This window comes from Diadema antillarum, unplaced genomic scaffold, assembly GCF_040938485.1.
Source record: "Diadema antillarum isolate AM-2024a unplaced genomic scaffold, OU_Dant_1.0 seq00001121_RagTag, whole genome shotgun sequence".
Taxonomy (NCBI): domain Eukaryota; kingdom Metazoa; phylum Echinodermata; class Echinoidea; order Diadematoida; family Diadematidae; genus Diadema; species Diadema antillarum.
In genome coordinates this window covers 279,330-294,867 of record NW_027271935.1, presented here as the reverse complement: position 1 = coordinate 294,867, position 15,538 = coordinate 279,330, and the positions used below count along the sequence as shown (strand labels likewise).

At 39.0% G+C, this 15,538-nt stretch overlaps 1 protein-coding gene across 1 annotated transcript in view; it reads left to right on the top strand.

Annotated features, from left to right (window-relative positions):
• The first annotated feature begins 1,736 nt into the window (after window positions 1-1,736).
• Window positions 1,737-15,538, top strand: part of LOC139743907 (uncharacterized) — a 58,145-nt gene continuing 44,343 nt past the window's right edge. Inside the window, exon 1 of the mRNA XM_071654373.1 lies at window positions 1,737-2,037. The gene's annotated coding sequence lies outside the window, so the exon portion shown is untranslated. The remainder of the gene's footprint in view (window positions 2,038-15,538) is intronic.

The window sequence follows — 15,538 nt, the reverse complement described above, 5'->3', positions numbered from 1 at the left end:
ACACAGTATATAACATGTTCACGTTAAGAGTACATAACAGTGATACAAATTGTTCCAAGATTTACGTCATAATAATGTGCAATGGCAATCTACTGTATATTAGTTCACTTTAGTCTGTTGAATGTAGTCAAACGAACAACCGTCTCTGTCGACTTAGACTAAAGACAGGTCACATATTTGATATCAGAGTTTCACGTGTTTTCAGAAAGCAATAACAGTGATGTTGATTATATTGTCTTCTTTATCCAGGGTAGCCTCTTTAGTGTTGCCACTACTCGACCACTGCCCTGCAATTATCACTACCCTGGCGTTGTCAGAAACCCATTCATGCACCTGGGTCGAGAGGGACGCGTAGTGGGTAAACGTGTTTTGTTCAAGGACGTAATTTAGGTTGACGGGATTCGAACTCGGGACCTCCCACTGAAAGTCAGGAGTCTTATCCACAATGCCACAGTGAAGATGTCATTGCAGCACAAGTCTTCCACTCACCCGCATACACATTGTCCTTTCGGTTCCTTTTTGATATTCTTCGCATCAGGTTATTGTAGAGATGTATTAACCTAGCAATGATTATTTCCAATAAGGATGTAGGATCATAGTTGTTTATCTACCAAAAGCGTGATTTGATTTGAATAGTTTGCATGCAAGGCTAAAGAAGTATCGCACATAGTGGAAGTGGGGCTGCAATTATCGACGATACAACTTTCCTAAGTCATGAAATATAGATTTTGTGTCCGAGCATAATAAAGTTACTACAATTCTGTTTGTTTGATTTTTACTATCTTATTAAAGTCAGTCTGAAGGCGATGTATCAATGAACTCATAAATAATACTTTATTCGGTTTCTAGAAGTTTATTCACCTGTTGTTAACCTATGAAAACTCGTGAGTAAAAATATAAGTGACAGCAGCAAGCTCCATGTACTCGATAATTATAGAGTTTAGTCTGTTCCCACAACGAGTACAATTTGTGTTAACATTTCGAGAAGCCACAATTTTCTGTTAATCCAGTGATGATCGATTTGCATTAATTCGCTTTTGTCAATAATGTTATTTTTGCTTGATATGTCACGTTGTGTCTTGTTCGGGTTAGATAAGTTCTGCATAATGACATTTTTTTTCCTCGATGAAACACGATCAAGCTAGAAAATCTGTTTTTTTTTTCCTGTGATGACAGTTGTCACCATAGACGGATTCTCGTCTCCAGATGGATTTCTCGGCTAGAATGGCTTGAGCACCGGGAATGCATTGTCATTTCTGTCAGGATGTTCTACTTTTTGAAGATACATTGATTCGTACGAGCACAAATATAGACAACATAGAATACAAAACCATACATTACGATAACTACAACAACATGCAGTGAGGCAAAGTGCGTTCAAAAAGCAGTCAGTGTTTGAACGACCAATTAGTCTGTTAATAACTTCTCCCTACACCCCCAGCCACCCCCCCCCCCCCCTCAACTCCAGTAATTGAGATGACACGAACGAGAAGAGCTATTGGATGCGATACGCTGCTATGGGAGGAGCCTGTTCTTTCGGCTGTAACCATGGAGATGCCGATGCGCGGTGATACATGCACGCATGTGATTATCCGTGGGAGTCACAAACTCCACCAGTACGCGTCCGGCCCCATCGCTTCTCAATCTAGAACCACGTTGACATTGGCAGCCAATCACGCGCGGACCATGTTGGGTCCCTAGCAACGCAAAACCGCAATGGTTTACTCGTTCTTAAAACTCGAGGTGGCAGACGCATGAATTGGACAGGGATGATGTTAGTGGGTTGATTGGTATAAACTAGACTAGCTGAATCTTCTGCTGCCACTCGAACGCTGGTGACACGTCTCGGGAACATTACGTTGAGAAGTACAAGCGAGTGAACTCAGCCAGATTAATACGTCGAAAGGAGGAGACTGGTAAAATTCTGATTGGACGATTTGATGCCTCGGAGGAGCGACACACGGTGACAGTCGACTATAACTTTCGCGTGAACCAATCGAGGGAAAAACGAGGGAAAGTGGCAAGCGGTAGATTAAAGTAAGTCATAATAGTATAACATGTGTTGATGCCTGTAAATGTGTTGGTGGTTGTTGAAATTCTGTCGTTTATTCATGCATCAATTCTATGTAAGATGTGCTTTTTAATTCATTGCCACATTACTAGCTTTTTCAAAGCTTTGACATGACAGCTTGAGATTTTACTCTGTATTCGAGTTTTCTCTGATAAACAAACTGGTAGACGTTTCTGTATTAAAACCAGACATAATACCATAAGGAATTTGTGAGATCTACAAGTCTCCCAATGGGAGACTGAAGAGACAAAGACGTTGTCGCTTCCTAAAAGTGTGAGTTTTATGATGTCGCAGCAAATGAGTATGAAAAACTAAACTCCTACAACATTATCATCCGAAATGAGATAACTGTGAACTGAATTTTGCGTGATCAAATTGATTGTCCAGAATCATCGTGAATCTTGTGCTCTTTCTGTTTCTTCGTTTTCATTCTGTGCTATCAAAACTGACTTGAGCATGAAATGTAATTTCGATCGAAGTTGTAAGGGAAGATGGATGAAAAAGTTTTAAGCGTTTAGCGTTTCTGGGGCTGTCTGCTTAATATTGGCGAATGCACATACGATTCCAGAACAGTTATTATTCATCAGGACTCCCATGCGCAGAATGAAAAATGATTATTTTATGCCATCATATATTACACATTATTGATTATATGGATATGATAATTATATTTTTGATATGTACTTGTATGTTTCGGTGCACAGTTTGTCCTTTAAGCATGTCTAGACATTCAAATATCCGATGCCTATGTGACAAAAGCATGTGGTGTACCAGACACTCTAATTTTGACGACGAATATCAAAGACATTGCCGACATCCGGTATCAATTTCATTTTTGCTAAAAGCTATATTTCTCAGCCGTCATTTCATTTGCTAACGAAAATCACGGGTAGCGTTTCAGCTGGAGCTTTGTGCTGACACAGTTGCAGGGGAATGAAAATGGAACATTTTCATTCAATATATTATTTATGTTTTTTTTTTCTTCTTCCAGAGGCTTTTAGGATAATTTAGATATGGCAAATGGCATTGTGGTGTCGCCACCTTGCAGGTGGTGGTTTTAAAGCCTCGGAGATCTTCCTAGTTCTGCGCTGTAGACCGCCCATCGTGGTCTGTAAATAAAGGTTTGGGCATTTTAAATAAAGTGATTGGTACGCAATATACTAGAGAAACTGTTGCACATCGACGCCGATTGATGGCGCTGTGGACAGAGTTCGAGAACTGTTATACGATAAAAGTGCAAAAGTACTTATCAAAGTTGGTAACGTTTTTCGGTTACACCGAAATCATGTTGATAATGAATCTTGATCGTCGTTTCACAATAAACTCATGTTACTCTACTCCACATCGCCATGAAATGACCAGTTGTCAACAATGCATATTCAAAGACCGTTCACTGTCCATTCCCTGTTCATTCAATCTCCGCTTTCATCTCGGTTTCGTAATAGGATCTGTTTGAACAAACTCAGAGGAACTAGGCTGAATAATTTATTACTGTTTTTCTTGATAATTTTTATAGGAATATTTGCCGCTGTTTGATATTGCTTTTTATTAGTAACAAAGAAAGGCAGCTTATCCACAAGCTATAACCAAAGCCTCGTTCTGTTTAGTGCTTAAATCATATCAGTCGATTATGGTATTCTCCACTATATCGTGGTAACACCCAAACATGATATAAATAGTAAGCTGTGAACAATTCAATTGTTACCATTGAGATTGAAGATATTCATAATTTACAATTTATGCAAGCTCGCGATGTTTCTTTTTTCTTGTCGTTTTACGTCTGACATGTCTGACGAGGTAACTAAGAAAACAAGAGAGTGTGGGTGTGTGTTCATTTAAGTAGTGATTCAAGTGTGCACTCCTTGACAGGAGATATTATGTTTCGTATATTCATTTTGATTAGTCAAGCATTCAAGAGGAATGTAAAGCAACGAATAAATACGAAATGAAACAAAAATTTGGAGGCAAGAGTGTGTGTGAGAGAGATTGTGCGTGTATGTGAGTGTGTGTGTGTTTGTGTGTGTGTGTGTGTGAGAGAGAGAGAGAGAGTGGGGATAAAGAGAAGTGAGAATAAAAATGTAGAGAGGGAGAGGTAGAGAGAGATAAATGGATGGAGGAAACCAGATTCTTTTAACATTCACGTTGGAATCTCGAAATCTGGGAGTTGAAAACGAAATTTCATAAAAGCCTTTGATTGGTGACGAGGAAAATTCCACTATGTCACCAAATTAGTTACTTTCAAAGCTTTGTGTGTATGTGTCAGCGAGAGTGTATGTGTGTGTATGTGTGTGTGTGTGCGAATACACGTGACTTATTTCCCCATTTCACCTTCCAAATCCCAGGAGAGGGGCTACCACCCCCCATCGCCCCCCTCCCTTGTACGGCTATGTACGCAACTGTGTGCGAGTGGAGTAAGAGTGCTATTTGACTGGGATCATGCATGGTAGCAGTTACTCAACTGTTCAACAAAACGTCTTTTAGAGGTGGCGGCAATTCCCCAAGCCACCACAGAATTCATTTCGGCAAAGAGTCTTTTGCTTTTGTTTTATGCTTTCTTGACACATTTTCATTTCGACATCTATGTGTACTTTAACTCGGAAATACGATCATTGTCGTAAGCTTTTATCATTCTTGGCAGTGTCTCCCGGCGTTCCTCTATCATGGCTTAAGTTTAATAGAAGAGTTTCTGGCTTTTCCACTTTTGTTCTTTCATTTTGATCAATGAAATAAACAGCCACCTCAGGGGTATTTTTTTGTTTTGTTTTGTAAATGAAACAAACAAGTTGTCACAGATACGACTAGGGTCCACTGATATTTTTCCAGTGAACTTTGGTTACTTTTCATCGACTCGGCAGACATCACCCACTCCATCCGGGCATGTCAGGATTGGTATAAACAAAGAGGTATCACACACTTCCCTTGGTATTAAACTGCGGATATCAGACAGAAGGAATATATGGTTTCGTGATAAATGTAATAAACACAAAGGCCATGTTTGTATTTTGATGAATGTAAGTGGTAGATATAGCGATGAGATAAAATGTGTTTTTCTTACGTACTTGGGGGGGCTTAAGTGCCGGAATCTGCGGCCGTCCCCCTTGAACCCCCCCCCCCTAAAAAAAAACAAACAAACAATGTGATATACAAATTCAAAACAAATATCAAAACTAAAATTAAAGCAAAATAAAAGAACAGAAATGAACAAAACAAAGCTTAGAAAATAGAAAGCGAATCATAACAAATAGCTTTCAGAATCTCTCAAAGACGTTTATAGGTCTATCATGGTCTTAAACGGCGAATGGCGTGACAAGGTCGTGTATGATTGACATACATATCGATGATATCTGCAGTCATTCTTTAAGACGTGAGACAACTATAGGTTCATATCTACTGCAGATGAGATATTTCAGTTTCTGTGAAAACAGGTTTTGTTCTGCGAATTTGACAGCCTAGTTTGTCATTCAGGGACAAAAATCATCACACCACACCACACCAAATCTACACCACACCACATCATCAGTAATGCCTTGATATACGTTTGCAATTCAGATTTAAGATTTAGATAGTCCTTTTGAAGTCAATAGTCATACTTGTATGAATAACACTTCCAGCAAGTCAAGAACTTTGCTATAAATGAACCGCTTACTAGAGAGATGTCACTACAAATATAATTTGCCCTCTTTCTCTCGTTCTTTCTTTCTATCTATGAATATAACCAGTGAACATGTACATGTATATGTCTGTGTGGATATATATAAAGAGAGAGGGGGGGGGGAGATGGGAGAACATGTAAATGACCTCTCTTACAAACTAATTTCCGGTACTTATAATTAGTGATAATTCGCCTCAATTTCAATGATGACGACAAAGTGATATTGAAATTTCAGACAAGGATGCGAGTTGTTCTCGGATGACTAATTCCACTTAAGGCAGACTTACGGTTCGCCCTTATTCAATTACATCAAGTATCTCGTACCGGGTAGAGAATATCCAAGATATTCAGCAACTATCACTTCTCATTAATCGTCATGACTAGAGCAGAATCAGTTTGCCGTTTTTGTTTTTATTTTTCATTGTCCTTTATTGTCCTTTAGTCAGTGAGTCTGATGACGATGACAGGAGAAGAGAATGTCCTTGATTGTTTATTCATGCTACATCCAATAACAATCCCACGCATCGATGGAGGAGAAGGAAACGTGGATGAAGGACTCGATGTATCACGACCCCCCCCCCCCCATCCCCATCCCCACCCCACCCCCCCCCCAAAAAAAAAAGAAAAAGAAAATAGAATAATTTGAACTTTCACTTATGAGCTCAAACAGTCAGTGCGATTTCACGCGTCCTACGCACGGTCCGTTACACAACAAGAGGCGATAGCAGTAAATGTAGTTGTTTCCTATGTTCATGTCGCGTGCAAAAATATTCACCGGGGCCGTCAGGCGGTGTGGCTTGAGGGGCTCTCCAGTTTTGTGGGGCGGGACAAATGTAACGAGACATTCTTTTTGGGGGTTAATGTTTTACTCTGGCAAACATCACATTGGCACGATATGACGGATGCATTTTGGCCGATCGCGTTTTAGAGGGGTGATATGAAATTTAACACCCTAAAAACCATTCATATCACAACATGTCACCTTCATTTGACACAAATAAATTGATAGATGCATTCAGTACATGCGTACAAACATACATAAAAAACATAAGTAAATACAATGGACGTAAATGAATACGTGCTTACACAGACACGTCGCTTTCAACAACGACTTACTCATGCTACAGTCAGTAGAAAGACCTTGATGTAAATAGTGTACTTGTAAACTTTTCATCTTTCAGGAAGAAACGCAAATAACAAATTATTCTCTCGTCCTTGAGGAATTGGCAAAATAATTGAAATGTAATGACAATGGTGATGATGAGCATGCTAGTGCTGGTAATAATGGTGATTATGATGATAATAATGATGATAATAATGGTAGTAATGATAGAAATGATAAAAGTAACAATTATAGTGACGACGATGATGATAATGGTACTGTTTTGTATTAGACAAATTAGGTTTAGGTTTTCAGTTTCAGCACCGGCCTCCCAGAACGCCACGAGTGAGTGATTGTTAGAAAAATGAAATGCCAACTTTGTCTCTTTGATGACCGGTCGCTCCATATATGCCACTTAAAAGTTACAAGTATTCTTGCCATGCCGTAGCTTTTAACAACTCGGTGGAAGGGACTCATATCAAATTGAAAAATAAGAATTTGTTAGTTTGTTTATTTGTACATGATAAAAAAGTGTATGCATGGATATGGCCGCGGCAAAGGAAATCGCAGTCACTTTCTAATCACCGACCATCAATATTTATTCAATGTGACACAACCCTATAAGAAGACATTTGTTTATTTGGAACGTAGGATGATGAATAATGACCAAGCTGGGTATTCGTTTAATATATATGGGCGTGTGTATGGATGTATGTGTGTGTAAATATATAGTTATGCATGTGTGTGTAAATATATAGTTATGCATGTGTGTTTAGTGTTTATATTTTTTTAATTATTTATTTGTTTTCTTCTTTATTGATTTACTCATTTATTTACTAATTTCGGTTCTCTTTATTTACTATATATCTGCTTATTGATCTTTTCATGTGTAAGTGTATGTTGTGAGTGTATGTGTTTGTGAATGAGTGTGTGGTGTGCAGTTTTTTTTTTCTTGCATATTCAGCCCGCCCAAGTTTGGCCCGATATGCAAATACGAACGCACATAAGCTGGATAAACCCAGTATGAAAATTGCTTTCAGTACGTACAGACCTTCTGGAACCTGTGTATTGAATACTATTAGATCGTTATCACGTGCGCAGGAAAAATACTCTCATGTATTTGTACACATCATAACACCTGTGTGTTGCCATTATTAGCCATGCACTTGTGAACATGAAGCGTTGTAAATATGTATAGTGTCACACACTTGGATAGTTCTGTTTGAGAATATCATGGTCTTTACATAAAAATCAAATGATGCTGAATAAAAAAAAAAAATACTTTGTACCTTAAAAAGGGTTGGCAAACTTAAAGGAGACCTCCAGATGATATTCAATATCTTTACATTTGAACAACGATACATTACTCAAACTGAGTACAGAGTTTTAGAATTTATAGTGATTGGGGTGAAAAATGAGAATGTATTCAAAATTTATGACAAATTGCAATGAACAAGGATGATGACATGGTAGCCTCACCATAAGAATGCATGAGTTGGGGCTCAAGGAAACAGAACAAAAGACGAAGGTATGCATACATTCTACACAGGTGAACTTGTTAATCAAGCGGTATTGTAATGAAATTACACTGTCAAATTTCAGAAATACGTGAGGCTCCTATGTCATCAACGCTGTTCAGTGTAATTTGTTTAAGATTTTTCAGAGTATTGGTTTCTCTGCTCCAAGACCACAATGAATTCCACAAATCTATACATGGAGCTGTCGATTTATGTACTACATGATGTAAAATTATGAAAATCGTCTGGAATGCCCCTTTAACCAAAGTAATAGGCAGAGGATATGGGTTGCCTTTAAGGAGCATTACTAATAATGAAATTCAAATGATGAGATATAAAAATCGGGGTTAGAGACCTCACAATACGATGGCTGTCACATTTTGAAGACAGAGGCCCCATCAACCTTCGCTTGTATTTCATTTGACGATGACATTTGGGGTATAGGGCGAACGTGTATCTACTTTATGCTTGACATTTTGGCCTTGTCTCTTTGTGCAGGCTTCTGGCTGGATGGAAACGTTGTTTGTAATACTAGGTGGCTGGCGGAACGGGCCACTGGGGACCTTTAATGTGATCAGATTAACTCGTCCAGTCCAAGGGGAAATTTGGTGCAAATAGGCTGATCGTTTTCATCATTCGTTCGGCACACTATAAATTTCAATGTATAGCTTATAGTGGAGAAAGATTTGACGTTACTGGTTAAGTTAGTTAAGTCTGCTGAAAATCCAAAATTGAGAATTAAGAGAGAAATAAGAACTTTAATCTTCTGAATTCTGAATGAACTTTAATCATCTTTTGATACAGCACAGAACTGGATACTTAAATTTGGTTTGGGGATTTCAAGAGTTTGAAGTACTTCTCATTTTCGGATCCTCCGAAAAAATGGTTTGAGACAGCTCTTCGAAATGTTCAAACAATTACTTTAGTTTTAGAATTTCAATTTCGACTTTCAAGCATGATCGAGCACTGTTGACTGTCAGAGAATCATAGACAGTGATAGAGGGGGTAGCTTATTCCTGCTAGTGTAATCTAGCAACCAACTCATTCGAGAGGCTACTTTCGGGGAGTGGAGATCTAGAGCTACCCCCCCCCCCCCATTCTCTTTCTTACTACCTGTTGGTCAGTTTTGGCTGTCCCGACAAGTCATCCATGTCGAATCTACCAGACTAAAGCAAGGAATGGTCAGACATTCGTTCTCATTCATAAAACAAAGTCGCAGAACACACTCGGGCAAATTGGAAAACTCGTTCAAGTTGGACAACGGTATGGGAGATCAAAGAACGTTGTTTGAAGGATCGCGTGAAATTGTTGTTATTCCTACTGGGGAGGTAGGGTGTCAGGTTAAAGTGGTGGCTAACGAATGAAAGATGAAATGGTCAGTGGTCCTGCGACTGAGAATATCTAGACATCTTTCCTGTCCAGCAAACACCACTGTGAAGATGTGTTTTAGAGATATCAATACATGCATTTACCAACGTGGTTTGCCGTATTAAGGTTATGGGCCATCGTTACAAAAATCGAGCAGGAGGAGGGTGGGGGTAGGAGGGGCTGATTTTATGGTCTTCAACAGAAATATGTTCATTCGTACATTGGGTGTTTATTTGCGCGATTGATTAATTGTATTATATACAATTAATGATCTTGACGTAGCACAGCAGTATTATAATATATACTACTCTGCTAAATCAAGAACATGAATTGATATCATCAAAACAAGGTGTCTAGCTCTCCTGCGTAGCACGGCCCCTAACGATACCGTGGTATACTAAGTGTTTCGGAGAACAGCTTTCCAAAAGTTTCCAACATTTGTTATTGTTGTTGTTTTTTTCATTACCAAAGATAGTTTGCGTTCACTATCGGACATCAACGTTATGGTCATGTAAAAACTGCATATGTTGAAACGACGAGATTTTGTTAAACTGCATCCTACTTTGCATTCTTTTGGGTAATTATCGGTGAATAAAGCAAAATAAACAAGAGAGAAAAGAATGATAACCGTTAGGTCTGTAATCAGGAGACAATAGGAGCTCAATTTTCATTCCTTTCGCTTTTACATCCGGAGAAAATTCAGAATTTAGTTACAACAAAGCAGGAACACTTTGCAAATTGATGCACCACACCATGGGAACATAACATGCCATTCTCGATTCTAAATTACCACAGTCTCCCCTTGAAACCTAGGGGGCGGGGACCTTCTACTACAATGAGATGCACCACAATAACGAAAATTGACTCTTTATACTCGTTTGGATAAGTGATGCCGGTCAATGAGAGCAAAATGGCGTAGCTCCTAAACCAGGCATCCGTGACACCATCGATCATTGTCCTGGTTCATTTACGTGATTAACTTGAGAACTGATTAATGTATAGGCACACCGTATGACTCATGTCCCTATCAATGTTAACAACGCTGCTTCAGTTCTGGTGGGGTAATTCGCACTGCCCCGTCCATGCTGTAACTATCGATTATGTTATCGACGCGCTATTGTATTCGTGTCACCAGCAATACCCGTAATGCAGAAAGCTCCTAACGAGGATTGAATAGCCACAACAAAATCCATACAATGAAGTTATAACCAGCAAGATAACTTATATTATATTATGAATTTATTAAGTCTTTAGGTATACTGTGGTAAAATGGATGATAGATCTGTATTATGCAGGTGAAGTGCTGGGATTCGAATTCTTCCGGACGCGTAGGCCCTTGCACACGCACATTTTGTCTCTTTCAAACTGTTTGTCGAAATAAGTACCCTGCAGTTTAAAGGGTAATAAGTGCGACGTCTTTTTAGAATAAAGAATGTTTTCACTGTCTGTGTTACACTGATGATTGTCATAAACATCATTTTCATGGATGCTGATATTGATATATTGGTCATCAGTATTGATTGCACCAATGTTTGAGCATCCCCCTTCAAATCAGCGAGCAAATCAACACGAACCATTCGTTATACAAGTTAATTGATACAGTTGAAGTGCAAGTGAAATGACTCAACTCAACACAATATGGACAAAGGGACTTATTCATATTAAAAATGACAGTAGTCCTATATCTATACGGGTGCTGTTCGTTATTCCGAAGGTTCTTTATTCCGAAGGTTCGTTAATCCGAAACACGAAAATTCCCTATAGATATAGATGTTCGTTAATCCGAAAATGAAAAAGGGTTCGTTAATCCGAACATTTGTGGCGTTATTCCGAAGGTTCGTTATTCCGAAGATTTGTGCATCCGAAAATGAAATTCGGAAAAACGAATCTTCGGAATAACGAATTTTCGGAATGAAGAGCCTTCGGAATAACGAACCTTCGGAATAACGAGCTGTAACCAAACTGATGACCATTATAACTTTTGGCGCTTGTGCTGCACGTGTGCGAATACCACTCAGCGTGGGAGGTACAATTTTAAAATGATAGATATGAATATTTTATCAAATCCTACTCCTAGAGCTTTGTTTGACATTTCAATCATATTCCTGCCGTGTGATTCGCTCAATTATAACATCTGCTCTTGCTTTTCCTCTATTCAACCATCTTCGGTATTTCACCTGTGGGTTACTTCTCGAAGTATGTGAAAGTAATTAGTGTGAATCATTCCCTCGGGCTGAACGACTAGGCGTTTGTGCTACCATCGAGGAGAACGCCTTCCCCTATAAGTGCATTTTGATTGGTCAAAATCATCTATATAGGTTGTAACGATGATTGTTACAAATTAGGACATAGTTAAACCCTAAGTAGGTCAATCATCCATCATGATAGTTCGTTTTCCGTATATTCCATTTCTTAATGACAGAAAATCCCAATTCTTTCGCCACCATTTAATGTGAAGCATTTCTATCTATGTGACTCATACATCACACACATCATTCGCAGGTCTTCACCTACGTTAATCATTTCTCCCCCGAGGCATAGCATTTCGCAAATGCACATACCAGTGGTAGTTACTATATAACATGAGGTGTGTTCCGACTCAAAGAAGAGTTCGAGATACAAACGTTAAAATTCTATAAACAACCTTATCTGACAGTCAAAAAAGGCTTCCCAACGTCTTGCCCGACGCAGCAACGCCTGATGGATACGTTCATGACCAGATTTTGTTTCCGACAACCCGATTGTATTATATCCCCATTCCATAGAGATTCTCTCTCATCGATCACTCATCGGAAGCAGAGTTTATCGCTCCCGGCCATCAACCGAAGTGTATCGGATCGCATTCGGATTAATCCGACTTGTGATGGTCGACTATCAAGTTAGTGTCAGACATGTCGGGCGGTGATCCGATGAGGCAAGATCGTCCGATGAGGTTCACGCGCGACATATCTGACACTCATCTGATAGTCGACCAACCAACTCGGATTCATCAGTCTGCGATCCGATACTCTTCGGTAGGTGGCCGGAAGCAACAAATTTTGCTTCCGATGAGTGACCGATGGGGAAAAAAAATCTCCGTGAAATGGGGGAACATGTATTAGTAAACGCAGCCCATTCCCGTCGTGGCGCAAAGCTCTGTTAGAGCATCGCTTTGCAGCAAAAAGATCATCATCGCTCCATTTTACTCGTCAAAGATTCTGACGCAAATTGACATGGAACGCTTCTCTGCAATTACTTTGTCAGTAATAATTGCAAGAATCAATAGAGGACATCCGTTTGAAAGAATATTCTCTCTCTCCCGCTGCCCCCCCCCCCCCCCCCCTCCGTCTCTCTCCACCTTTTCGTAATTCTCTAGCAAGAGTTTGCTATGATTGAATCGAGAGCAATGCCCTTTTGGAGAGCGGGGGCAAGCAAAAATAAGCAAGCAAACGCAATTTTATATCATCTGGACAGACATAGATTACTGATCTTTTAAAAGGGAAAAAGTAAAACGGCAGAACTGTAAGCGCATAAACGTCATACAATAATAGAGCATGATCTCTTCAAGCACAAAGAAAAACAAACAAAAAAACCCCCTTACAATCTAATAACGTACTTGGCAATCATAATAATAGTTGACATTTCTTTCTTTCGTAGCCCTGGAAATAATTGTTTTCGTAGAAGCTCCATTACTCATTTCTAATAATCATTTTGTTCTAAGGCACCTTTGGTATTTTCCTCTGCTATTTCGGGGGTATAATTTTGCGTAGTTTTTCATTTCAGCAACACAGGATTCATTACAGCTTCCACAGCCTCTCGTTCAACTCAAATCACAAGAACTAACCAGCGCACGCGTTATCACTTACAAGTGCATTACATTCAAGCGTTATTCTGCGGTGAAAGCTTGTTTCTATTCTACTCTCTGTAAAGCAAAAGATGTTGACACATTTTTTGTATCATAATGTATTCTTAAGATCTCTCATCTCACAAGTATTCGACTACAATGAGAGGTCCAGAATAGTTGACTAAGGCGGGTGAATACCAGTGCTGAGTATCAAAAGGCTCGATTCTACTTGCTGGAAACATAAACCTATTATTTCATGTCTTTCGTGCGCATGCGCGTGATTGTCTTCTAACAAACTCCTGCATTTCTTGGTAGGCAATCATAACCAGTATCAAATGGAATTGTGTGATTTCATTATCCCATTTCACTTCATCATGTTCATGCACTGTAGAGAATTCCCCATGGTTTGCATTGAATTTTATTCCTGTTTTATAGAAATTTGTCCTCGACCATAATTCAGTGATGTAAAAATCTTCTTGTTATTGGGTGTTTTGAGGTTGTAGTCATAGTAGCATTCATAATAAGTAGAAGTTGATTTAATTTTGATCAAAAGTTTGTTTTCATATTCACTGCCATGCTCACATTTCATCTAAAGTTAATATGAAGGCAGTACGAGCCTCAGGGCCTGTTACGGCAATATCCCCAAACATCCGATCCTTGCTTATTCCATCGCTTTTAAGTTTGGCGGATTGGGCAGTGTTGGGTGGTCGAGATAATCGTCTCCTGTGCATGTGTCAGCTTATACTGCCGATTCTGATTTTTCATAAGTTGCTTTGATCAAAAACATACTCTAAATCTATTCCATTGACCAACACAAGCGCTTCGGAAGCATACCTTGCACATGCGCGTGTCAGTGGCCGTTCAGTCATGTCAGTATAGCTGATGTCTGTCGGCGCACTTGATGCGTCAAGCACTTTAGAAAGCAATTTTAATTTGCATACTCGTCTACGCAATCATGGACCATTAACTAAATTACTTTGTGAATTCTGTCCAATTATCACGATGAGAGTAGCATTTCTGTAATGTGCTAGCCTTAGATTATTGTTATCATTATGTTTATTTTCCTTCAATTAAACCGAACATTGACAAACAAACAAATTGGTAAAAGTGTGTACAAAAAAAGGTTGGATAGTAAAACAGCTTGATACTTGCATTTAGCGTCTCAACAAGACGGTCAAGTGTGAGTTTGATGTATTTTAGTACTCAACAAGTCAGAAAGAACAAAATATTGGAAAAAATTGGATTGAAAAGATTAACTGTATGTGTAATAATAATAACAATTATAATAGTAACAAAGGAATAGACTCTTTTACGAAATAAGATCTGAAAAGACACTTTTTCCTTGAAAAAAAAAATATATAAGAAGGTTGTTCTGAAGACAAGAAATCTTGCCCGACTGAGCAGCAGAAAATGCACGGCTCTTCAAAAAATGACATCAGAAATCTTTCCCGAAGCTTGTCTGCTTTAGCAATGAATGCATACACAATTGTTGTCAAAAACTTAAGTGCCCTCGGCGTCCACGATGACTTAGCACTGACCCTTATCTGTCCCTCAGCTGAATCATGACTTCGTCCCACCAAAGTCCCCATCAATTCTCCAATACTCTGCCCGTACTTTTAGATTAATTCTCGCGGGTATTTCAATCATTTCACTGAAACTTTTTTCTTGTTATTGGCGACGTGAAGAAGTAGCCCAAATATAAGAGCAAACATCATGTTGTCCTTCGAATTCTCTGGTGAATCAGTTGGCAAAGTCATGACTGTATTCGGAAACGGCTATTTCAAAGTGATGCCCAAATAGTTTGAAGCGAACAGAATGGCATAAGTTATGTTTTTTTTCACATTACGCTTTCGTCATAAGTAAAAATCGTGACATAACGACCATTTCAACAGTGGGCAGTCCGCTAATCGTCGCATTTTCAATCATTGATCTTTACCTACACACCACAATCCGTTAATATTTGTCTGAAACGTGCAAAGAACATAACTGTCGAATCGTACTTGCA